The 23,567-nt window shown below is 55.7% G+C and overlaps 1 long non-coding RNA gene across 3 annotated transcripts in view; it reads left to right on the forward strand.

Moving 5' to 3' along the window:
• The window catches only part of LOC112531437, a 26,817-nt gene extending 12,037 nt beyond the window's left edge, over positions 1 to 14,780 (forward strand). The window contains exons 2-3 of one of the 3 annotated variants that reach the window (XR_005842097.2): positions 10,140 to 10,146; positions 13,064 to 13,116. This is a non-coding gene — a long non-coding RNA (uncharacterized LOC112531437). Of the gene's footprint in view, positions 1 to 10,139; positions 10,147 to 12,666 lie in introns of all 3 variants that reach the window. The other 2 variants (XR_005842096.2, XR_005842095.2) reach the window with 2 other exon arrangements.
• Positions 14,781 to 23,567: the final 8,787 nt, after the last annotated feature.

A 23,567-nucleotide genomic window follows, 5' to 3' on the forward strand; every position in this document is an offset into this window, starting at 1 on the left:
TCCCACCCCAAATTCCCTCCCCCCACCCTGCAACCATTCCTCCCCACCCATTTCCCACCCCCCAGCCCACATTTCCCAGCCCAAAGCTTTGACAGTGCAACCCTTTGGCGGTCCATCAGCTTCAGAGTCCCGCATTGCCCCAGCCCAAGATGCCGTTTGTGGACAGCCCAGTTTTGGAGGGGTAGGGCTGGGGCCGGTGCTGGTGCCCCCGGAACACTGCCGCTGCTCTCTGGGCATGGTGGGGGCCAGCGAGGAGCCCAGGGCTCCAGGGAGCCGTCTTGGTCGGCTATGGCCACGTCTCCTGCTCCAGCAAGTGGGCCGGTTTCTTGGTGCGCTCCTGCTCGAGCCGCTGTTGGGCTGTGATGGGCACCCCATCAGGGCACAGTCCTCCTGCTGCCCGCCCACCGTGCTGACACAGCCAGCTTGGCCTAGCGCCGGTGTTTGTGGCCTGGGCCATCGTGGCAGCGCGGCAGCTTCCTCTCTGTGGCTGGGCCGCTGCCAGTGTGCTGCTCGTGCCCGGTGCTCTTGCTGTTAGTGGTGTGCAGGCGGGCGCTGGGCACTTGGCTGGCTCGGTGCTGTCCTCGTGGTGCACGTCTGCCAGCCGGCAGGAGATGCATCCGGGTGGCAGTGCCAGGCGGGTGAGAACCACCCGGGGCTGCCTCCGCTGCACCTCTTGGATCAGACGTGCAGTGCGGGGCAACAGAGGTGCGGGGGCAGCCAGGGGGGGTCGGCAGTGCCAGGCGGGTGAGAACCACCCGGGGCTGCCTCTGCTGCACCTCTTGGATCAGACGTGCAGTGCGGGGCAACAGAGGTGCGGGGGCAGCCAGGGGGGTCGGCAGTGCCAGGCGGGTGGAGAACCACCCCGGGGCCGCCTCCGCCGCGCCTCTTCCATCAGATGTGCAGTGCGGGGCGACGGAGGCGCAGGGGCAGCCAGGGGCGTCGGCACGGGCAGCTCAGGGGATGCTGGCTGCCAGCAGAGCGAGTTGCTGAGGAGCCCTGATTCAGGATGTGTCTCTTTGCTCAGCTCCCTGCTGGCCCCGGAGGAGTCCGAGTGCTCTGTGCTGGAAGAAGAGGAGTCGAGGCTGCTGGAGACATCAGGGCTCAGTGGCTCTGTGGCAGTGATGCGCTGCATCAGCTCTTGCGTTTGGCAGCTGTTTGCAGTGGCTTTGGTCCCCTCTCTTGTGACACCGGGCAGGTCCTGCTTGTGCTGGGGGACCTCCAGAGCACTCTCCAGAGCCGCTTCTGAAAAAGCAAGAACATCCCCCCGAACGATGATGGCAGCCTTCCCACAGCCACTCGGTGCAGGCAGCCACCTCTGGGGGTCACCTCTGCGGAGCACAGTCTCACCGTCAATCCAGCTGAGCAAACGGTCCATTTCCACATCATCGTTGTCAAGTCTGTGGGTGCTGGGTGTCTCTTCTGGAAAAGGCAGAAAATGCCCAGCGGGGCAATGGCAATGCCGGCTTTCCCACGCCCACTCAGTGCAGACACCCCCCCAGCAGCTCTGCTGCCCCTCAGAGAGAGACTCACCGTTGTTGATCCACGTGAGCAGGTCATCGATGTCTGCGTCGTCATCCAGGATGCCTGTCTTGGATGTCACTTCTGGAAAAGGCAGAAAATGCCCAGTGGGGCAATGCCAGCTTTCTTTCCCACACCCAGTGGGGGTGGCTGGGTGGGTGGCAGCAACCCCCCGCCAGCCCTGCTGCCCCCAAACTCACCGTCGTTGAGCCATGCCAGGAGATGCTGGATGTCCGCCACGTCCTCCGGGATGTCTGCGCTCGCTGTGGCTGCTGGAAAAGCAAGGACATCCCCAGTGGGGCAATGCCAGCTTTCCCACAGCCACCCGGTGCGGACAGCCTGCCGCACGCCCCGCAGCCCCCAAACTCACCCCCTGAGTCCAGCGCTGCGGTGCTGCAGCCGAGCGGAGCCGTGGCGGGATGGGGGCACCCGTCGGTGGGCGCTGGGTGCCCCTGGTCCTGCGTGAGCACCACGGCGTCCTGAAAGGGCTCCATCGGCGACTCCCAGGTGGCGGGCAGGGTGCAGGGCACGGGGAGCACCTGCTCCTGCAGTGGTGGTACCTGCAAAAGAACTGGCGGGGGGCCGGGGCGGCCGGGGGCCTGCGGCAGGCAGGTGCCTGCGGGCTGCGGGGGCTCCCCGTGGAACACGGCCCCAGGCCACAGCCCCATCGGCTGCTGGGGCAGCAGCGTCCCTGCCAGCAGGGGATGTCCCCAGCAGTGAGCAGGGGCAGTGGGGGGAGCCGTAGCTGGGTGCAGCCCCCCAGGTAGCAGCTGCAGCAGCGGTAAGTGCAGCCCCAGAGTTGGGGGCAGGCCCCCAGGTGGCAGTTGAGCCCCAGTTGGGGGCAGCCCCCCAGGGGGGAGCTGCGCTGCCTGTCCCCAGACACCTGGTACCCCAGGCCAGACAGAGGCCTGAGGCGCCAGGTAGGTGGCAGTGGGGACAGGGAGGGCTTGGGGTGGTACCGGCATCGGTCCGCGGATGGTGGGCTGCATCCAGGCGGGGTCCGGTGGCGGCACAGTCGCTTCAGGGAAAATGGCGTCGGGTGTCAGAGGCAACCGTCAGCGCTCCTCGAGGGATTCTCTCTGTGGGGAAAGGCCAAAGTAGGCTCTGGGCTGGGCTCTGGGGTGAGCTCTGGGGCGCTGGGGTGGGATCTGGGGCACAGGGCTGAGATCGGGCTTACAGGGCTGGGATCTGGGGCGCTGGGGTGAGATCTGGCACACTGGGGTGGGATCTGGGACACTGGGGTGATATCGGGGTTACAGGGGTGATATCGGGGTTACAGGGGTGGGATCTTGGGCACAGGAGTGGGATCTGGAGCGCTGGGGCCAGCTGAAGCATGGGAGCAGGGGAAGCCTGCTGCCTTACCTGCCATGACAGCTGGAGAGTGGCAGTTAGGGGAGCCCCTCCCCCCAGGGGGGTTGCGTGACCGTTGGAGTCAGCCCCTTTCCCCCAGGCTTGAGATGGTTGGAGTTTTTGTCGCCACAAAGACCTTCAAGACCCTCAAGTCTAAGCACAACCTAACCATACCAGCCTAACTCTAACAAGCCCCTGCTCAATCATGTCCCTGAGCACCACCTGGTTTTCAACACATTCAGGGATGGTGACTGAACCAGCTCCCTGGGTGGAATAGGGAGCCCATCAGGTCTCCCCTCAGCCTCCTTTTCCCCACACTAAACAGCCCCAGTTCCTTCAGTCACTCCTCAGAGGGCATATTGGCCAAGGCCTTCCCCAGCCTTGTTGCCCTTCTTTCAACCTGCTTCAGCACCTCAATGGCCCTTCTGTGCTGAGGTGCCCAAAACTGAACACTGCACTCGAGGTGAGGCCTCGCCAGTGCCGAGTCCAGGGGCAGGATGACTTCCCTAGTCCTGCTCACCACACCGTTCCTGAGCCAGGAATGGTGGTTATGCCATTGGCCTTCTTGGCCACCTGGGCACACTGCTGGCTCATCTTCAGCCACCTGTCCGTCAGCACACCAAGGTCCCTTTCAGGGCTCAGGCAGCTTTCCAGCCACTCCTCCCCAAGGAGGACTGGGGGGACGCCTGGGCTTGTTGTGACCAAAATGCAGGACCCGACACTCGGCCCCATTGAAACTCATCCAGTTAAGCTGGCAGAGTGAAGAGAGAACAAAAACCAAGCAGGCAAAGAGCAGAGCTGTCCACAGGGGGCAGGGCTTGGGGCAGGGCCTGTGCCGGAGGGTGGTCCAGCAGAGTGGTGGCCTCGGGGCCCAGGCTGGAGGGGGCCTGGCACAGTTGAGGCCTGGTGTGGGCCCAGAAGGAAGGGGGCCCAGGCACAGGTAGAGCCTCGGGGCCCAGGCTGGAGGAGGACCAGGTGCAGTTGGGGCTGCACTGGGGGGGGCCCGAGCTGGAGGGGGGCCTAGCAGAGTTGAGGCCTCCTCTTGGCCCAGACCAGAGGGAGCCCCGGCACTGCCCAGGCTTTGGGGCCTAGGATGGAGGAGGAGCAGGCACAGTTGGGGCTGCTTTGGGGCCTGGGCTGGAGGGGGGCCTGGCACAGTTGAGGCCTGCTCTTGGCCCAGACCAAAGGGAGCCCCGGCACAGCCAGGCTCTTGGTGCCCAGGATGGTGGAGGACCAGACACAGTTGGGGCTGCTTTGGGGCCTGGGCTGGAGGGGGGCCTGGCACAGTTGAGGCCTGCTCTTGGCCCAGACCAAAGGGAGCCCCGGCACAGCCAGGCTCTTGGTGCCCAGGATGAAGCAGGACCAGGCACAGTTGGGGCTGCTTTGGGGCCCAGGATGGAGGAGGACCGGGCGCAGTTGGGGCTGCTTTGGGGCCTAGGATGGAGGAGGAGCAGGCACAGTTGGGGCTGCTTTGGGGCCCAGGATGGAGGAGACCCAGGCACAGTTGGGGCTGCTTTGGGGCCCAGGCTGGTGGGAGGCCCGGCACAGCCAGAGCCTTGTGGCTGCACTCTCTCTGTACAGTTCAACCTTGATCCATAACCTAAAATGGTAACTGTAGTGAAAGGCAGTAGCTGATCCAGCTGCTTTCCTGTGTTTTAATTTTCCTATGAGTGGGGAAGGACTCAAGCTAGTAAACAAAGAGCCCTTTCTGAAGAACAGGACTCAGAAAGTATTAGCACAGAGCACATCTGCCAGTAGAGATTCTTCCCCTTAGACAGGCAGCCCTTAAACGAGGGTGGGGAGGGCTGGAGCCAGGCTCCACCCCTTTTTTGCCCAGGTGAAATGCTTGCAGCTGTGCTCCACAGCAGAATGTGTTTTAATGAATCCTGTGGAAGCCTGTGAAATCCAAGAATCCTTTCTTCCTTCTTTCTCGTTTGTGTTTGTTGCCTGCAGTTCCAAGCAGGTGGGCTCTCAGTGTCTTGCAAGTGACAGCTAGCAGCAGCAGGTCCAGCCAGGAGGCACAGCACCCTGCAACCTCCAGGTGAGTGACAGCAGGCAGGCAGGCAGGCCTTGGGGATCTGCAGGGTCATTGTGTGGAGCATTATGCCCAGGACCAGCTGAGTGTAAAGATGATGTCCGAGCTGCAGAGCTAAGCATAACGGAGAGGCCCAGCGGCTCAGCTCGTTTCCCAGCGTAAGGCAGGAAATTAGAGCCATGAGGGATATGCAGACGCTTTCTGCTTTTGACTGTTGCCTCCCTCCTTCTGCCCCTGTCAGAGGGGAGGAACGAGCTGCACTTGCACAGAGACATTGCTCTCACGGCCACTCCCCCCTCAGGTTGGAGCATTCCTGGCTGCAGGATGGGCAAACCTAAGTTCTTGCCTAATTGTGTCAGTAAAGCTTAGAAAGGGACACAAACTATGGCGTCTTGGCTCATGAAGTGAGAGAGGGGATGCTGTGCTATTGGGCTGCAGCCAAGAGTCTGAGAGAGTCTGTGTTATGTGAGATTTGAGAGACAGTTCTGGGGAGTGTGGGAGCAGTGCAAACGTGGGAGGGTGCTTTTCCTTTCAGGGGCCTTTGTGCAGCAGCAGATGTTGATGCCCTAGAAGCACGGTGCGGAGCACATCCTGGGATCAAGGTGCCACGGACTGGACAATGCTGCTGTGGCGGAGTTCCTGTGTGAAGACAAAACTCCCAGTCGCCCAGAAATGTGGAGGCAGAAGAGCAGTGACAAGGTATCTACATGTCTATCTGTGTATGTGCACAGCAGGCCCAGCTGCCCCTGCTTCCTCCCTCCCCGGGATCTGCTCCTGCTGCTGCTGCTGCTGGAGTGTTCTCTGGCCACGGTGGCGTGGGGCGAGTTCTTTTGTCAAACAGGCTCTACCATTTGTCAACCCATTTTGACTGGGCCTGATCCCCTGGTTGACCTTTAATGAATCCCAACATTATCCATCCCATAACCTACCCTGGCACCGAGGTAAGGTGCAGTCCATCTGGCCCCGTGGACTCGGGCATCCAGCTTTCGGAGCAGGTCCAAAACCATCTCATTGTGGATTATGCATGGCCTATTCGGGTCCCCATTCCTATCTACCAGCACAGGGGACTGTGTTCCCAGGAAGTAATGAGTCTTGCTATTAAAGACTGAGGCAACGAAGGCATTAAGTACCTCAGCCTTGTCCTGATCCTTGGTCACCAAGTTGCCCTCGGCATCCAAGAAGGGATGGAGATTCTCCCTAGCCCTCCTCTTGCTGTAGATGTATTTACAGAAATATTTATTGTTGTCCTTTACCTTGGTGGCAAATCTTTCATTTTGCATCAGCAGTTGGTGGCCAAGCTCAGTTCTAGCTGGGCTTTGGCTTTTCTAATTTTCTCCCTGCACATATTTGCTACGTACCTGTAATCATCATAAGTAGCTTGCCCACTCTTCCACAGACCATACTCTGTGGAATCAGCTCCTGCACCTTTAAAATTACTTCTGGAAAGTACTGCCAGCCTTCCTGGGCTCCCACGCCCTCCAAAAGTACTTCCCAAGGGACCCTCTCAACCATGGTCCTAAAGAGGTTCGAGTTTGCTCTCCGGCAGTCCAAGGTGGCAGTTCTGCTGACTCCCCTCCGTGGTTCAACAAGGATTGAGAAATCTAGCATCTCACGATCCCTTTGCCCCAGGCGGCCTCCAGCCTTGACATCCCCCACGAGACCTTCTCTGTGAACAAACAGCAGGATTTTGCTTGCCCTTGCTGGCTGCGTCACCAGCTGTGTCAGGAAGTGATCTCCCACACACTTGAGGAACCTCTGGGACTGTTCCCTATCTGCTGTATTATAAATCCAGCAGATGTCTGGGACTTTGCAATAGCCCACAAGAACAAGGGGAGAGACCTTGAGACCTCCTGCGGCTGTGTCTAAAGTGTCTTGCCCACCTCTTCATCCTGGTTGGGTGGCCTGTAGCACACTCCCACGATAAGGTCAGTCTTACTGGCCTTTGCTTTTCTTCTGACCTAGAAGCTCTCAACCCTATCATGGCCATCGTTCATTTGCATACATTCCCATTCTTTCTTAACGTAGAGGGCTGCATCACTGCCTTTCCTGCCTTGGCTCTCTCTTTTGCAAAGTCGCTAGCCATCCATCACAGCACTCCAGCTGTGTGAGTCATTCCACCACGTTTCTGTGATTTTTCTCCTGTTTTTTGATTCCAACAAAAGCCACGTAGGATTATTTTGATTGTTATTCTTTTTTTAATGGCAGGCATTGTGATCAACTTAAAAAAGGAACGCATGAAGAATAGCTTTGTTTGCATTCTGGTAACTGCTGAGGCTTTGGCTGAGGACAGCTTTCAGCTGCACCTGAACTAGGCTGGATTTGTCTCCTGCTCTCCATAGGTGAGTATTTCTCTTGCAGACCTTTGAATCAATGATTCCCCTGCTATTTGTCTCTTCTGGTTGCTGGAGAGAAGAGCTCCAATGTCACATCCTGATCCGTAAGGTGATCGAGCTTGGTGATTGTCAGTAATTCAGGATATGCTTGCTTTTCTTGAAGTGAACTAAGGGATACGCTATCATGCTGTGCCATTTCTTTTCCTGTGCGTAATGCCAAGGGATAGGGCTGCAGGTGCCTGCTGGTTCACGGGACATGCCAGAGCTTTGTACACAGCTTAAGTGATGGAAGAGGAAAGACTCCAGTATGGTAACAACGTGATTTCTAGTGTTTTGGTACGTATATTCAAGTCAGTATGGGTCCATTTCAGACAGCATCGTCTCACATCTGTTTGTTGTCTCGTATCAAACGCATTTTTACTCATTTGGCTACATACATACTCCACCCATAGTTTGCATCTTGTTTTCTTAGGGTGAGGTTTGCCTGCTGAACAGCAAGACAAAAGGAGCTTAAATTACAGAAGCAGAGAAGCAAAGACAGCTTAGAGGCTCAATACAGTACGGATCAGTTAGAGCATTACTTGGAAGTTGTTGTGTTCTGGGTCTTAGGTGGGATGAGACACGGGTGTGAATGTTACAGCCAAGTGTTTTTCCCTTGTTCATTGTTCACCTGCTGCCATGCAAGCCAGCTCTTCTTTTCCCTGCCTCTGCTTTTCTTGTTGCATGCATATGCATCGCAAAATCTCTGAACAGATTTCTTTTCCCGTTTTAACAGTGTATAGCTAGAAGTGGGGCTTATCTCAGCCTTTTGTCTCATCATCTGATGGAGATTGGTTGTGTATGGGGGAGTTTGCACGAATTATTAGCATCTCACCAAAAGCAAGGAACAGAAAAAGAAAGAAAAAAACACCAAACCGCCCTAAAAGCTGCATAAATGACTATAGCTGAGCCAGCAGGAAATATTACCTGCAGTTTGCAGAGTCCTCGTTTTGCTCAGCACCGACTGGATGGGGTTAACAGTGACCACTAATGAAGGAGCTCTGCTACCTGTCTCAGCAGTGCTCCAGTCTTTGTTGCTGCGTTATGAATGCACTGCTCCTCCTGACACATTGCAGGATTCAGGCTGGGAGCAGGTATGGCATCCCCTGACTTGACCACGTGTAACTTGATGCTAGAAGTACACCACGTCCTCCCTCCCTGCATGGCAAGAGATGGCTCTCTTCTCCTGCAAAGGCAGCCAAAGTAACTTCTGTGTGCTGACTAGAGAGAGAAAACTTGGTGTCACTCCTTGCAAGTCCTGTGGCAGCCAGATATTGTGTTAGCCACTCACAGGTAGCATGTCTTTGGTATCAGGGTGTAAGAGAATGAACTCTGTAGGAGCGCTGCTGTCATAGGCCACCAAGGGCCCGGGATGCCTGGCTGAAATTTGATGTTGCAGATACCTTGGTGTCACTGGAATCCATGGAGTTGACACAGTCCTCTGATGGCTGGATTTCTGCTTGCTAAGGGTATTCCTTCTGGTTTCTTGGCTTTTCAGGTGATTTTTGCTTTGCTTTCCTTGGCTTTTTAGTACTTCCTCCTTCTGTTATTGCTCCTGGCTTTGTTTTGCTTTGCTCTTTGGTTTTTCTTTTGTACCTTTGCCTTGCATTGCTCGAGAATTTTGGTTTCTTCCTTCTCTTCAGTGCTAAGCATTGGTGAGTGTTTTTCTCTTTGTACTGTGTTTGGCTTCTTTGGTTTGCCACGATATACACGAGTAAAGCAAATGAATGGAATGCAGTATGGTGACTTGTTTGAATTGCTTTGTTTTCCTCGCTTGGTTTTGTTTCCCCTGTTGCTTTTCAGTAGTGCGCCTTTTGCTTTGCTTTCCATTGTCTTTGTGTCTGTTTTGTTGGCTCTTTGTCTTAGCTGTTCCTTTCTTTGCATTAGCTTCTTCCTCCCAGAGGAGAGCATTCCTTGCCTTTTCAGAGGATGGTTCTTGGCTTTGCTTGGAGTTTCTCCCTTGCTCTTCATTCTTGGTTGCCTTACCTGGCTTTGCCTTCCTTGTCCCCTTGCCCCGGCCTTGCTCTTCCTTTGCCTTCACTTACCTGATGTGCTCTCTCCCTTGATTGTTCTGTTCTGTCTGTTCCTTTCTGGCTTCTTGAACTGCAGCCTCCTCTCTGGGCTTTCCTGCCGTGCTTGATGCATTTGCAGCTCCTTGGAGTTTCCCAGGTGGGTCCACGCCTCCTGGGCCTCCTTGCCTCTTCCCTTGTGGTGCTCTTGTGGCTTTTTCTCCAGCTGGCTGGATCCATGCGGGCCTATTGCCCCATTTTCTCGGCATTGGTGTATGTGGATTGTTCTCTGTCATCTTCCCAGGCCTAGATGCTGAGCTTTTGCCTCTTCCAGACTCTGTTGTCATCTTTGCTTTTCCGTGAGAGTGTATTCTGTTCTGTTAGCGTTGGTTGCTTGTTTTTGAATGTGGTGTTTGTTGTTGTTTCATTTATTGTTATTGGCTTTCTTTGATGTGCGTGGGGTTTTTTGTTCTTTTTTTCAGTTTGGTGCTCTTTTTTTTTCTTTGCTGTTCCTTTCTTTGCACTGTATTTTTTTCCTAGCAGCGTTTCTATTCCTTTCTCTTCTACTAGAAATTGTAGCTCCTAACACTAATCCAAATGTATAAACCACAAGTCTGAACTCTAAATCACACAGGTGTATGGGAACTGTATAATCACAGCCTGACCCTCTGTTTGACCACCTGAGGCGAGTGCTGAGTCAGCTGCAGGGGCACAGGTGATGGCAGTTTCAGCTGAGTGACTGGAAGGGGTGGACCCTGGCTGCAGCCCTGCTAGACCCCATGTAAGGGCTGACTCCCAAGGAGGAAGGATCTCTACCTGGAGGTCACCCTTAGTGGAGCCCTTCTGCGCGCCCAGGGTACGGGTAAGCTTTTTATGTCATTCCTCCTTTGGAACTGTGATCATCTCTCTGCTCCTTTACCTGTTTGCCTTACAATCTGTTTGCCATACACACAGGTAATGTTTAACCCTCCTAATGGGTAGCCCTGAAGCCTTTTCTGTAAACGCAACAGGGATGGCGTTAGCCCTCATCAAGTAAGGGCTACCCTTAGTCCTAATACCAAAGGGTAGCCCTGAAGGATTCCCTTTTTGGTTATGGTTAACTCTAATCCGATGTGGTAACCGTTCACCTGTCACTGAAGGGAAGCCCTTCGTCCTAACCTACTATGGTAACTCTTCATCCTAAACGCTAGCCTCTAACAGTAACCTTTAAGCCAATCCTTAGGGGTTTTCCTGAAGCCTTGGCACTGACTGAACTTGGTAGCATTTCCACGTGAAGCCTTATCTAATGCAGTAACCCGCCAATCTGATGCCAAAGGGTAACGGTCCGCAGTTAGTAGTAAGACTAAATAGTAGCACTTAACCGTAATCCAGCAGGGGATGAGGCCGAGCTTGTCTTCTGCCAGGGCTGCTCTCAGCCCCAGGGCACGGCGAGCGGCTGCGGGCAGTGCCTCTCCCAGCTGAGGTGCCTGTAAACATCTGCCAGCTGTCCTTGTGGAGGGCCCGTCATCGTCATGGGAACTGATTGTAACAGCACAAAGGTTCCAGGAGCGTGGGTGATGTCAGCTGTGACATCCTCTGGGGGGCCTGGAGCCGCCCTTTTTTGGCCTTGCAGCCCATCAAGCCAAAGCCTGCTGTCCTGCACGTGGTCCCACCGGGCAGAAACTCTTGGGACGGAGGAAGGTTCAGGGGAGGGGACAGATGCCTGAGGGCATTCTTTGATTCCATCCCGAGAGTTGTCTTTGTCTGTGTTCTTTCCATGTCGTGTGGTTTTTCTTTGCTTATCCTTTTGCAAAGGATCCTTTTCTTTCTTTTATGCTTCTTTCTCTGTTGCTTTGCATGGCACTGCTTTGGTTGTTTGTTGGTTTTTTTCCCCTTCCTTTCAGGCCAAGCCCCAGGGGCTGCTAGGGCAATGTCCTCACTTGGAGGGGGAGGCTGGGTTTCCCATCTGAGGGCTTCATGCACCAATAGCAAGGAAAACTCAGACACAGAGCAATGCTAAGCAAAGGCACGCCTTTTCTGAGACACTGTCTCAAGCTCCCTGAGCTCTTTTTTCCTACGAGGTAACTCCCCTGCTTTTTTCCATCTCTTATTACAACAAGAGAGATTTCCATCGCTCTTACAACAGCTCGCCAAATAATGTTCTTACCCACAGAAGCTTTCCCTTTTCTCAGTAAGAGTCGCTCTAATCCCGGGCTGATTCCCTAAAACCAAGTGTAATTTTTCTCCTTCGCAGAAACCAGTCACCAACAGAAGTTGTCCTGTTAGCCCACATCCACCAAAAATCCCTCAAATACACTATTCTTACAGCCAAACCAGACCATTTTCTGTTCAGTTGCAGTGCACTTACGGACCGTATTTCTAGTCTTGTTCCTGCTGAGGTAGTGGTACAGAAACCCCAGTCTGCCTGACAGCAATACGTTGCTCAGAGTGAAGCTGCTGGAGCACACAAAATGCTGTCAGGCGTCCGAGCTGAGCAACAGACTTCATTCCTGAATTGCACAGCTACCAGTAGAAGTGACCTCCACGCTGTTTGGCCTGTCCAAGGAGTTCACGCAGCTCTGAGTACCCCCATTTCTACACAGAGTGGTATCCCCCGTCGGCTATCAGCTGCTACTGTAAGCTTTTTTTTGCTGCTTGAAGCCAGAGGGGCCAGACCCAGCTGGCCCTTAGGGACCTCCTTTGACCCAGGCCTCCAACGGAAGTGTACCACTGGTTAACCCAGAATGGCAACTGTAGACCAAGGCTATCACGGGCACAGTTTTCAGTTGCCCAGGGGGTGGAAGGGATTCAGTCCAGTAAATGAAGATGGAACTGCTTACCCCTTTGTGAAGAAGAGGGCTGACACCATACTAAACAAGAGCAGAATTTGAAGCAGTGATCCTTCCCTTGGGGCAGCCAGCCCTGAAATGAGGTGAGGGAGGGGTGGAACCAGGCTGCCCCCCTTTGTCATCCAGGTGAATTGCTTCCCTCTTTTTGCTCCTGAGCAGAACGAGATTTGATGAGGAGGAAAGCCTGTGAAGTCCAACAAGACTGCTTTCATCCTTCCTTCCCGTTTGTGTTAGCTGGCTGTCACGGAGTGATCTAGATCAGTGTATGCCTGTGGCGGGGCAGTGGGCCTGTTTTCCTGTGTTTGGCTTCCTTGTTTTGCCATGATGCTGTCTTGAGTTCATGTGCTGGACTCTTGTATTTCGTGTCTTTGTTTTGCTTTGCTCTGTTTTCCTTGTTGTTTGCCGTTCTTTTGTCAGTCTTGCTTTATTGCTGCTCCTGTGTTGCAATACCTTTGTTATGTTCAGATGTGGTGATTGATACTTTTCCCTTTCCCATTCTTGGAACTCTTTTCTCCCTCCTTCAGGGTGTTCCTCTTTGTTTCTCGGCTTTTCAGGTGATTTGGCTTTGCCTTCCTTGGCTTTTTGGGACTTCCTCTTTTGGTTCTTGTTCCTGGATTTGCTTTCGTTTTGTATATTTGCCTTGCTTGTGAATTTCCCTTCTTTTCTGTGCTAAGCACTGTGCGAAGTTTAGGGGTGGGAAAAGGTACCGAGGTGCATGGATATGGAGAAGAGAAGCTCTCCTGCTGTGGCTGAGAGGTGATCCAAAGGAGGCCTCCCGAGCAAGCACCGCAAAGGCAGCTTGCTTCTCCAGAGGCTGCAGCATAAGCTCGTGTTCCTTGTGGAGGACTGCGTTGTGCATCTGCAGGAGCTGCTTTGGCATGGAGGATTTTGTGGAGTTGCTGCCAGTCGTTGCTCGGATGAAGTGAGGCTTTTGTCCTTGTATCTGTGCAGGAAAGCAGTGCGGAGGGAACGTGTGTGGTGAGATGCTGAGGAGAGATTGCCTCCCTTGCCCCAGCAGGCTGCTTGTGTCCTGGTGATGCACGGTGACGAGAAGGCTGCTGTTCTGTGAGTAAGCCTGCCACGTGGGAGTAATGGTTGTGGCCTTTTGGGCAAGTCTCTGAGGAGAGGTCTTTGGGCAGGCTGGTTGTTTTGCTGGGCAAGTGCCATTTGAGTTGTTTGTTGCCATGCTTGGTTGGTGCTTGTTTGAGAAATAGTGGTCCTCTTGACGAGCAGTGCTCTGGCAGCAGGGGAGTGAGAAATGTCATGTCCACCCAGTCTTCTCCACGAGCCTTACGCTGCCTTTCCCCATTGTCTGTAAATGGCTGTAGAAATGGCAGGGGGAGAAGTAGGGAAGAGGGTTTCTGTGCATCTCTTAGCAGGTGTCAGCTCCTAAGAGCTGGGAGCCCTGCAGAGCGTCCTGGCTTTGTTTTGCTTCCTTGTTGGAGCTGTTGGGATGCTTTTGTGGGTGCTTTGTGCGTTTGAAGTCCCTGTGAACTCTGCTGAGACCAGTGGTGTCCTAGGGAGAGCCCCGCTGCCCCCTTTTTGTTGGGGCTGTTTTCTTCCCTCTGGAGGTTGAAAGGGCCTTCAGAAACCCAGCAGTACGACTTGCTGCTGCTCCAGCCTGTCAAGTGGAGATGATGAAGTGTGACGGCCATTGGGGCAGGGAGGAAAGCAGCTAAGAAATGGTGTTCCCGTAGACTGTGTGGAGCTTGTTGTTGTGAAACGGTCCCTTGTGCTGCCAGAATCTCTCTGCCTTTCAGTCATGGCCTCTTCCTCCTGGCTTTCAAGATGTTCAGAGGCATTGCTAAGAAAGAGCGAGCAGAGCTCTTCCTAGGCCGTGGCAGAGTTCACCTTTCCAGGTGTATGCCAGAGCATGAAGCATGGTCAACAAGCACGGGGTAGCAGCAGCTGGAAACAGGGGAAGCTTCCACAGAGCCCCCCGCTGGAGTCCCAGGGTGATGAGCTGAAGCTGATTTGGGCAGCATGAAACCCGGTGGTTTTCCGGGATCTGTGCCGTATAGGGCTCAGGGCTGTCACTGGGGTTGCTTTCACAGGACGCCCCCCAGCCCAGCTCAGGACCCACGGTGAGTCTGTGGGTGACAAATGTGTCACTGAGAGACAGCATCAGGGTGGGAATGCATGGACCATAGCGCCCAGGGCAGAGCCAAGCGGTGCTGTGGTTGGGGGGGGGGTCAGCCCCAGGGAGAAAGTCTCCCCCACGGAAGAAATGGATTGCTTAGCTCCCCACTAAGCTCCCATTGCCTCCCAGTATTGTCTAGAGTCTTCTTGTGCAAACTCAGTGCCCCCCAGTGCTGCCTGCGGCCCTCAATAGCCTCCCAGTGCCCTGCAGTGGGCTTCCCAGTGCCTCCAGTACTGCCCAGTGCCCCCAGCTCAACACACCCACTGCTCGGTCCGTGACCATCTCCTTCCCCAGGAACAGCACAAGGCAACAGAGACGTTGACAGCAGCGATGGTGATGGAGATGTTGAGAGTGGAGGAGCTCTTGGCTCGCTGCAGCCACCCCAGCATTCCCGGAGGTGGGCACGGGGGAGCCTGGGGGGGGGCTTTGGTGCTGCACAAACGACTGCAGGCAGAGGTTTGGCGTTCACTTTCCTACACGTTTAATAATTTAACGTACAAAACAGCAAATAAATGATGATATTCCCAACCTTTTCCCACCCTAACAATTGTTTCTGATCCCACCCCCTAAAATTCCCACCCTCTAATCAATTTCCCACCCCCCAGCTTCCACCCCGCAATCAATTTCCCACCACCCACCCTCCTCCCCCCCCCGCTCCCTCCCACCAGTAGTTCCCTCCCTCTGCAAAATACCTCCCAGCCCCCCACATTCCCACCCCAACAATTCCTTCCTCCAAATTCCAACAACTTGGGAGTGTAACGTGATCAGAGTACAATTTCTCCCCCAGAATTGCCACCCCACAGAATTCCCTCCCCCTCCCCCCATCTTCAATGCCAGCAGTTACGGAGTCCAATCATTTTTGATGCCAACCATCTCCCACGGCAGCCATTTCTCGCCCCAGCAGTTCCCCACCCCCCAAATTCCCACCCCAACAACATCAGAGTACAGCCATTTCATTTCCAACCTCAGAAAGATCCCAGTGCCCCAAGAGTTCCCACCTCAAGAATTCCCACCCCAAATTCCCTCCCCCCACCTCAACAATATCACAGTACAGCCATTTCATTTCCAACCTCACAGAGATCCCAGCACCCCAAGAATTCCCACCCCAAGTTCCCACCCAAAGAGTTCCCACCCCAACTTCCCTCCCCCCACCCTGCAACCATTCCCTCCCCACCCATTTCCCACCCCCCAGCCAACATTTCCCAGCCCAAAGCTTTGACAGTGCAACCCTTTGGCGGTCCATCAGCTTCAGAGTCCCGCATTGCCCCAGCCCAAGATGCCGTTTGTGGACAGCCCAGTTTTGGAGGGGTAGGGCTGGGGCCGGTGCTGGTGCCCCCGGAACACTGCCGCTGCTCTCTGGGCATGGTGGGGGCCAGCGAGGAGCCCAGGGCTCCAGGGAGCCGTCTTGGTCGGCTATGGCCACGTCTCCTGCTCCAGCAAGTGGGCCGGTTTCTTGGTGCGCTCCCGCTCGAGCCGCTGTTGGGCTGTGATGGGCACCCCATCAGGGCACAGTCCTCCTGCTGCCCGCCCACCGTGCTGACACAGCCAGCTTGGCCTAGCGCCGGTGTTTGTGGCCTGGGCCATCGTGGCAGCGCGGCAGCTTCCTCTTTGTGGCTGGGCCGCTGCCAGTGTGCTGCTCGTGCCCGGTGCTCTTGCTGTTAGTGGTGGTGCAGGCGGGCGCTGGGCACTTGGCTGGCTCGGTGCTGTCCTCGTGGTGCACGTCTGCCAGCCGGCAGGAGATGCATCCGGGTGGCAGTGCCAGGCGGGTGAGAACCACCCGGGGCTGCCTCCGCTGCACCTCTTGGATCAGACGTGCAGTGCGGGGCAACAGAGGTGCGGGGGCAGCCAGGGGGGTCGGCAGTGCCAGGCGGGTGAGAACCACCCGGGGCTGCCTCCGCCGCGCCTCTTCCATCAGATGTGCAGTGCGGGGCGACGGAGGCGCAGGGGCAGCCAGGGGCGTCGGCACGGGCAGCTCAGGGGATGCTGGCTGCCAGCAGAGCGAGTTGCTGAGGAGCCCTGATTCAGGATGTGTCTCTTTGCTCAGCTCCCTGCTGGCCCCGGAGGAGTCCGAGTGCTCTGTGCTGGAAGAAGAGGAGTCGAGGCTGCTGGAGACATCAGGGCTCAGTGGCTCTGTGGCAGTGATGCGCTGCATCAGCTCTTGCGTTTGGCAGCTGTTTGCAGTGGCTTTGGTCCCCTCTCTTGTGACACCGGGCAGGTCCTGCTTGTGCTGGGGGACCTCCAGAGCACTCTCCAGAGCCGCTTCTGAAAAAGCAAGAACATCCCCCCGAACGATGATGGCAGCCTTCCCACAGCCACTCGGTGCAGGCAGCCACCTCTGGGGGTCACCTCTGCGGAGCACAGTCTCACCGTCAATCCAGCTGAGCAAACGGTCCATTTCCACATCATCGTTGTCAAGTCTGTGGGTGCTGGGTGTCTCTTCTGGAAAAGGCAGAAAATGCCCAGCGGGGCAATGGCAATGCCGGCTTTCCCACGCCCACTCAGTGCAGACACCCCCCCAGCAGCTCTGCTGCCCCTCAGAGAGAGACTCACCGTTGTTGATCCACGTGAGCAGGTCATAGATGTCTGCGTCGTCGTCCAGGATGCCTGTCTTGGACGTCACTTCTGGAAAAGGCAGAAAATGCCCAGTGGGGCAATGCCAGCTTTCTTTCCCACACCCAGTGGGGGTGGCTGGGTGGGTGGCAGCAACCCCCCGCCAGCTCTGCTGCCCCCAAACTCACCGTCGTTGAGCCATGCCAGGAGATGTTGGATGTCTGCCACGTCCTCCGGGATGTCTGCGCTCGCTGTGGCTGCTGGAAAAGCAAGGACATCCCCAGTGGGGCAATGCCAGCTTTCCCACAGCCACCCGGTGCGGACAGCCTGCCGCACGCCCCGCAGCCCCCAAACTCACCCCCTGAGTCCAGCGCTGCGGTGCTGCAGCCGAGCGGAGCCGTGGCGGGATGGGGGCACCCGTCGGTGGGCGCTGGGTGCCCCTGGTCCTGCGTGAGCACCACGGCGTCCTGAAAGGGCTCCATCGGCGACTCCCAGGTGGCGGGCAGGGTGCAGGGCACGGGGAGCACCTGCTCCTGCAGTGGTGGTACCTGCAAAAGAACTGGCGGGGGGCCGGGGCGGCCGGGGGCCTGCGGCAGGCAGGTGCCTGCGGGCTGCGGGGGCTCCCCGTGGAACACGGCCCCAGGCCACAGCCCCATCGGCTGCTGGGGCAGCAGCGTCCCTGCCAGCAGGGGATGTCCCCAGCAGTGAGCAGGGGCAGTGGGGGGAGCCGTAGCTGGGTGCAGCCCCCCAGGTAGCAGCTGCAGCAGCGGTAAGTGCAGCCCCAGAGTTGGGGGCAGGCCCCCAGGTGGCAGTTGAGCCCCAGTTGGGGGCAGCTCCCTCCCAGGGGGGAGCTGCGCTGCCTGTCCCCAGACACCTGGTACCCCAGGCCAGACAGAGGCCTGAGGCGCCAGGTAGGTGGCAGTGGGGACAGGGAGGGCTTGGGGTGGTACCGGCATCGGTCCGCGGATGGTGGGCTGCATCCAGGCGGGGTCCGGTGGCGGCACAGTCGCTTCAGGGAAAATGGCGTCGGGTGTCAGAGGCACCGTCAGCGCTCCTCGAGGGATTCTCTCTGTGGGGAAAGGCCAAAGTAGGCTCTGGGGTGGGCTCTGGGGTGAGCTCTGGGGCGCTGGGGTGGGATCTGGGGCACAGGGCGGAGATCGGGCTTACAGGGCTGGGATCTGGGGCGCTGGGGTGAGATCTGGCACACTGGGGTGGGATCTGGGACACTGGGGTGATATCGGGGTTACAGGGGTGATATCGGGGTTACAGGGGTGGGATCTGGGGCACAGGGGTGGGATCTGGAGCGCTGGGGCCAGCTGAAGCATGGGAGCAGGGGAAGCCTGCTGCCTTACCTGCCATGACAGCTGGAGAGTGGCAGTTAGGGGAGCCCCTCCCCCCAGGGGGGTTGCGTGACCGTTGGGGTCAGCCCCTTTCCCCCAGGCTTGAGATGGTTGGAGTTTTTGTCGCCACAAAGACCTTCAAGACCCTCAAGTCTAAGCACAACCTAACCATACCAGCCTAACTCTAACAAGCCCCTGCTCAATCATGTCCCCGAGCACCACCTGGTTTTCAACACATTCAGGGATGGTGACTGAACCAGCTCCCTGGGTGGAATAGGGAGCCCATCAGGTCTCCCCTCAGCCTCCTTTTCCCCACACTAAACAGCCCCAGTTCCTTCAGTCACTCCTCAGAGGGCATATTGGCCAAGGCCTTCCCCAGCCTTGTTGCCCTTCTTTCAACCTGCTTCAGCACCTCAACGGCCCTTCTGTGCTGAGGTGCCCAAAACTGAACACTGCACTCGAGGTGAGGCCTCGCCAGTGCCGAGTCCAGGGGCAGGATGACTTCCCTAGTCCTGCTCACCACACCGTTCCTGAGCCAGGAATGGTGCTTATGCCATTGGCCTTCTTGGCCACCTGGGCACACTGCTGGCTCATCTTCAGCCACCTGTCCGTCAGCACACCAAGGTCCCTTTCAGGGCTCAGGCAGCTTTCCAGCCACTCCTCCCCAAGGAGGACTGGGGGGACGCCTGGGCTTGTTGTGACCAAAATGCAGGACCCGACACTCGGCCCCATTGAAACTCATCCAGTTAAGCTGGCAGAGTGAAGAGAGAACAAAAACCAAGCAGGCAAAGAGCAGAGCTGTCCACAGGGGGCAGGGCTTGGGGCAGGGCCTGTGCCGGAGGGTGGTCCAGCAGAGTGGTGGCCTCGGGGCCCAGGCTGGAGGGGGCCTGGCACAGTTGAGGCCTGGTGTGGGCCCAGAAGGAAGGGGGCCCAGGCACAGGTAGAGCCTCGGGGCCCAGGATGGAGGAGAACCAGGCACAGCTGGGGCTCCTTTGGGGCGTGGGCTGGAGGGGGGCCTGGCCCAGTTAGGGCTGCTTTGGGGCCTGCGCTCGAGGGAGGCCTAGAAGAGTTGAGGCCTCCTCTGGGCCCAGACCAAAAGGGGCCCAGGCACAGGCAGGGCCTCGGATCCCAGGATGGAGGATGACCAGACACAGTTGGGGCTGCTTTGGGGCCTAGGCTGGGGGGGGCCTGGCACAGTTGGGGCTGCTTTGGGGCCCAGGATGGAGAAGGACCAGGCACAGTTGGGGCTGCTTTGAAGCCCAGGATGGAGGGGAGCCTGGCACAGGTGGGGCTGCTTTGGGTCCCAGGATGGAGATGGGCCTGGCACAGTTGGGGCTGCTTTGGGGCCTAGGCCGGAGGGGAGCCTGGCACAGGTGGGGCTGGTTTGGGGCCCAGACAAAAGCGAACCCAAGCAAAACCAGTGCCTCGGGGCCCAGGATTGAAGAGGACCAGACACATTTGGGGCTGTTTTGGGGCCCAGGATGGAGGAGGACCCTGGCACAGTTGGGGCTGCTTTGGGGCCTAGGCCAGAGGGGGGCCAAGCAAAGTTGGGGCTGCTGTGAAGTCCAGGATGGAGAAGGACCAGGCACAGTTGGGGCTGCTTTGGGTCCCAGGATGGAGATGGGCCTGGCCATGTTGGGGCTGCTCTGGGGCCTGAGCTGGAGGGGAGCCTAGCACAGTTGAGGCCACCTCTGGGCCCAGACCAAAAAGGGCCCAGGCTCAGCCAGGGCCTTGAGGCCCAAGATGGAGCAGGACCAGTCACAGTTGGGGCTGCTTTGGGGACAAGGCCGTAGGGGGGGCTGGCACTGCTGGGGCTGCTTTGGGCCTGGGCCGTAGGGGGGCCTGGCACAGTTGGAGCTGCTTTGAGGCCCGGGCTGGTGGGAGGCCCAGCACAGCCAGAGCCTTGTGGCAGCACTCCCACTGTACGGTTCAACCTTGATCCATAACCTAAAATGGTAACTGTAGTGAAAGGCAGTAGGTGATACAGCTGCTTTCCTGTGTTTTAATTTTTGTAGGAATGCTGAAGGACTCAAGCTAGTAAACAAAGACCCCATTCTGAAGAACAGGACTCAGAAAACACTACCACAGAGCAGATCTGCCAGTAGAGATTCTTCCCCTTAGACAGCCAGCCCTTAAATGAGGTTGGGGAGGGCTGGAGGCAGGCTCCACCCCTTTTTTGCCCAGGTGAAATGCTTCCAGCTGTGCTCCACAGCAGAATGTGTTTTAATGAAGGTGAAAGGTTGTGAAATAAAAGCGTCCTTTCTTCCTTCTTTCTCGTTTGTGTTTGTTGCCTGCAGTTCCAAGCAGGTGGACTCTCAGTGTCTTGCAAGTGACAGCTAGAAGCAGGTGCCCACAGGAGGCACAGCAGCCTGCAACCTCCAGGTGAGTGACAGCAGGCAGGCAGGCCTTGGGGCTCTGCAGGGTCGTTGTGTGGAGCATTATGCACGGGAACAGGTGAGTGCAAAGATGATGTCTGAGCTGCAGAGCTAAGCATAACAGAGAGGCGCAGCGGCTCAGCTCGTTTCCCACCGTAAGGCAGGAAGTAAGAGGCACGAGGGAAATGCAGACGCTTTGTGCCTTTGTCTTTTGTCTCCCTCCTTCTGCCCTGTCAGAGGGGAGGAAGGAGCTGCAGTTCCAGAGAGACATTGCTCTCACGGCCACTCACCCCTCATCTTGGAGCATTCTGGCTGCAGGATGGGAAAAGCAGTTCTTGCCTGATTGTGTCTGTAAAGCTTAAAAAGGAAGACAAACTATGGCCTCTTGTCTCACGAAGTGAGAGAGGGGATGCTGTGCTATTGGGCTGCAGTCAAGAGTCTGAGAGAGTCTGTGCTACGTGAGATTTAGAGACAGTTCTGGGGAGTGTGGGAGCAGTGCAAACGTGCGAGGGTGCTTTTCCTTTCAGGGGCCTTTGTGCAACACCAGATGCTCATGGCCTAGAAGCACAGTGCGGAGCACATCCTGGGATCAAGGTGGCATGGACTGGAAAATGCTGCTCTGGCGGAGTTCCTGTGTGAAGACAAAACTCCCAGTACCCCAGAAAAGTGGAGGCAGAAGAGCAGTGACAAGGTATCTCTATGTCTATCTGTATATCTGCGCAGCAGGCCCAGCTGCCCCTGCTTCCTCCCTCCACGGGATCTGCTGCTGCTGCTGCTGGAGTCTCCTCTGGCCACGGTGGCGTGGGGCGAGTTCTTTTGTCAAACAGGATCTAGCATTCGTAAACCCATTCTGACTGGGCCTGATCCCCTGGTAGACCTTGAATTAACCCCATTTAATTTCTTTAATTTCTCCTGTTTTTTGATCCCAACAGAAGCGACTTAGGATTGTTTTTATTGTTCTTCTTTTTTTAACGCCAGGCATTGTGCTCAACTTAAAAAATGAACGCATGAAGAGTAGCTTTGTTTGCCTTCTGGTAACTGCTGAGGCTTTGGCTGAGGACAGCTTTCAGCTGCACCTGAACTAGGCTGGATTTGTCTTGTGCTCTCCATAGGTCAGTATTTCTCTTCCAGACCTTTGAATCAATGATTCCTCTGCTATTTGTCTCTTCTGGTTGCTGGCGAGAAGAGCTACTATGTCACATCCCGATAGGTAAGATCAAGCTGGGTGATTTTCAGTAATGCAGGATATTCCTGCTTTTCTTCAAGTGAAATAAGGGATAACCTGTCGTATTGTGACATTTCTTTTCCTGTGCGTAATGCCAAGGGATAGGGCTGCAGGTGCCTGCTGGTTCACGTGACATCCCAGAGCTTTCTACACAGCTTAAGTGATGGAACAGGAAAGGCTCAAACAAGGTAAGAACTTGATTTCTAGTGTTTTGGTACATATATTCAAGTCAGTATGTGTCCATTTCAGACAGCATCGTCTCACATCCGTTTGTTGTCTCATATGAAACGAATTTTTACTAATTTGGCTACGTACATACTCCACCGTTAGTTTGCATCTTGTCTTCTTATGGTGAGGTTTGCCTGCTGAACAGAAAGACAAAAGAAGCTTAAATTACAGAAGCAGAGAAGCAGAGACAGCTTGGAGGCTCAGTTCAGTATCAGAGGATCAGTTAGAGTATTACTTTAAAGTTGTTGTGTTCTGGGTCTTAAGTGGGAGGGGATACGGGCGTGAATGTTACAGCCAAGTGTTTTTCCCTTGTACATTGCTTACCTGCTGCCATGCAAGCCAGCTCTTCTTTTCCCTGCCTCTGCTTTTATTGTTCATATCTATGCATCGCAAAATCTCTGAACAGAGTTATGTTCACATTTTAAATCTGTATAGCTAGAAGAGGGGCTTATCTCAGCCTTTTGTCTCATCATCTGATGGAGATTGGTTGTGCACGGGGGAGCTTGCACGAATTATTAGCATCCCCCCAATACCAAGGAACAGAAAAAAAATGAAAAACAAAAAAAACCAAAGCACCCTAGAAACGGAATAAGTGACTATAGCTGAGCCAGCAGGAAATGTTATCTGCGGTTTGCAGAGTCTGTCCTTTGTCCTCATTTTGCTCAGCACTGACTATCCAGTTAACATTGGCCACTAGTGAAGGAGCTCTGCTACCTGCCTCAGCAGTGCTCCAGTCTTTGCTGCTGCGTTATGTGTCTGGAGGAGCACTGCATTCATTTCTTCACGCCCTCGGCTGTTATCTGAGCAGTGTTAGCCCCCACGAGCTATGCAGTCAGTGCCTGCTTGCTCCAGGTGCTCCATAAGCACAGCAGAAGGATGCCAGGGGGCTTGCAGACAGTGCGTGCATGCTGTTGCTCTCTCAAAGAAGCCCCTGTTTTGGCTAGCTGCAGAAGAAACCAGTTTTTCCTTGGTCAGATCCTTGCAAACGCAGTCCAAGTGTACAGAGCAGTACAGTGTCTAGCTGTCTTTTTGCAGTACGTGCAAGGAGGCTATCTATTTCTCCGGAAGATAAGTGTCTCCAGACAGTTAGGAAAACTGCTGGCTCGGGCTTCACCTCCACTAATACAAGTTCAGCCACTTTCCTCAGAAGCACCTGCATCAAGCCGTGGTGTTAAGCTGCAGATGGAGTTGTTCTCGCAGGACTGAAGTGCTGAAGCTCGGTGACCTCCGAAGGCACCCCGCAGTCATGTGAGTGTGACTGGCTGCTTTGCTTTTGGAAAGAGACCCTTTAGAGCCCCAGAGTGCGCTGTGCAGAGTCTCTAAGGAGAGGACTCCTTAGGCCGAATTTGTCTGTATGCCACAGGGGGCTTTTTCTTGGTTGGCAACGTGCTGAACAAAGAAAGAAGTGCAAATGGGCATTTGCACGTGACTGTATTCTGCTCAGTGCAGTGTCTACCTGTGTTGCAGAATGAGCTCCATGGCGCTGCAAATCATGCAGCAAACCAAGTAGTGCAGGAACCATTTTTTCCTTTTAGAATGTTGGCCTTTCAGAACAGGCCTGCCTTGGTTGCACTGGCTTGCATCTCAGCTGGTGTTC

Source organism: Gallus gallus, chromosome 28, assembly GCF_016699485.2.
Source record: "Gallus gallus isolate bGalGal1 chromosome 28, bGalGal1.mat.broiler.GRCg7b, whole genome shotgun sequence".
Lineage (NCBI taxonomy): Eukaryota > Metazoa > Chordata > Aves > Galliformes > Phasianidae > Gallus > Gallus gallus.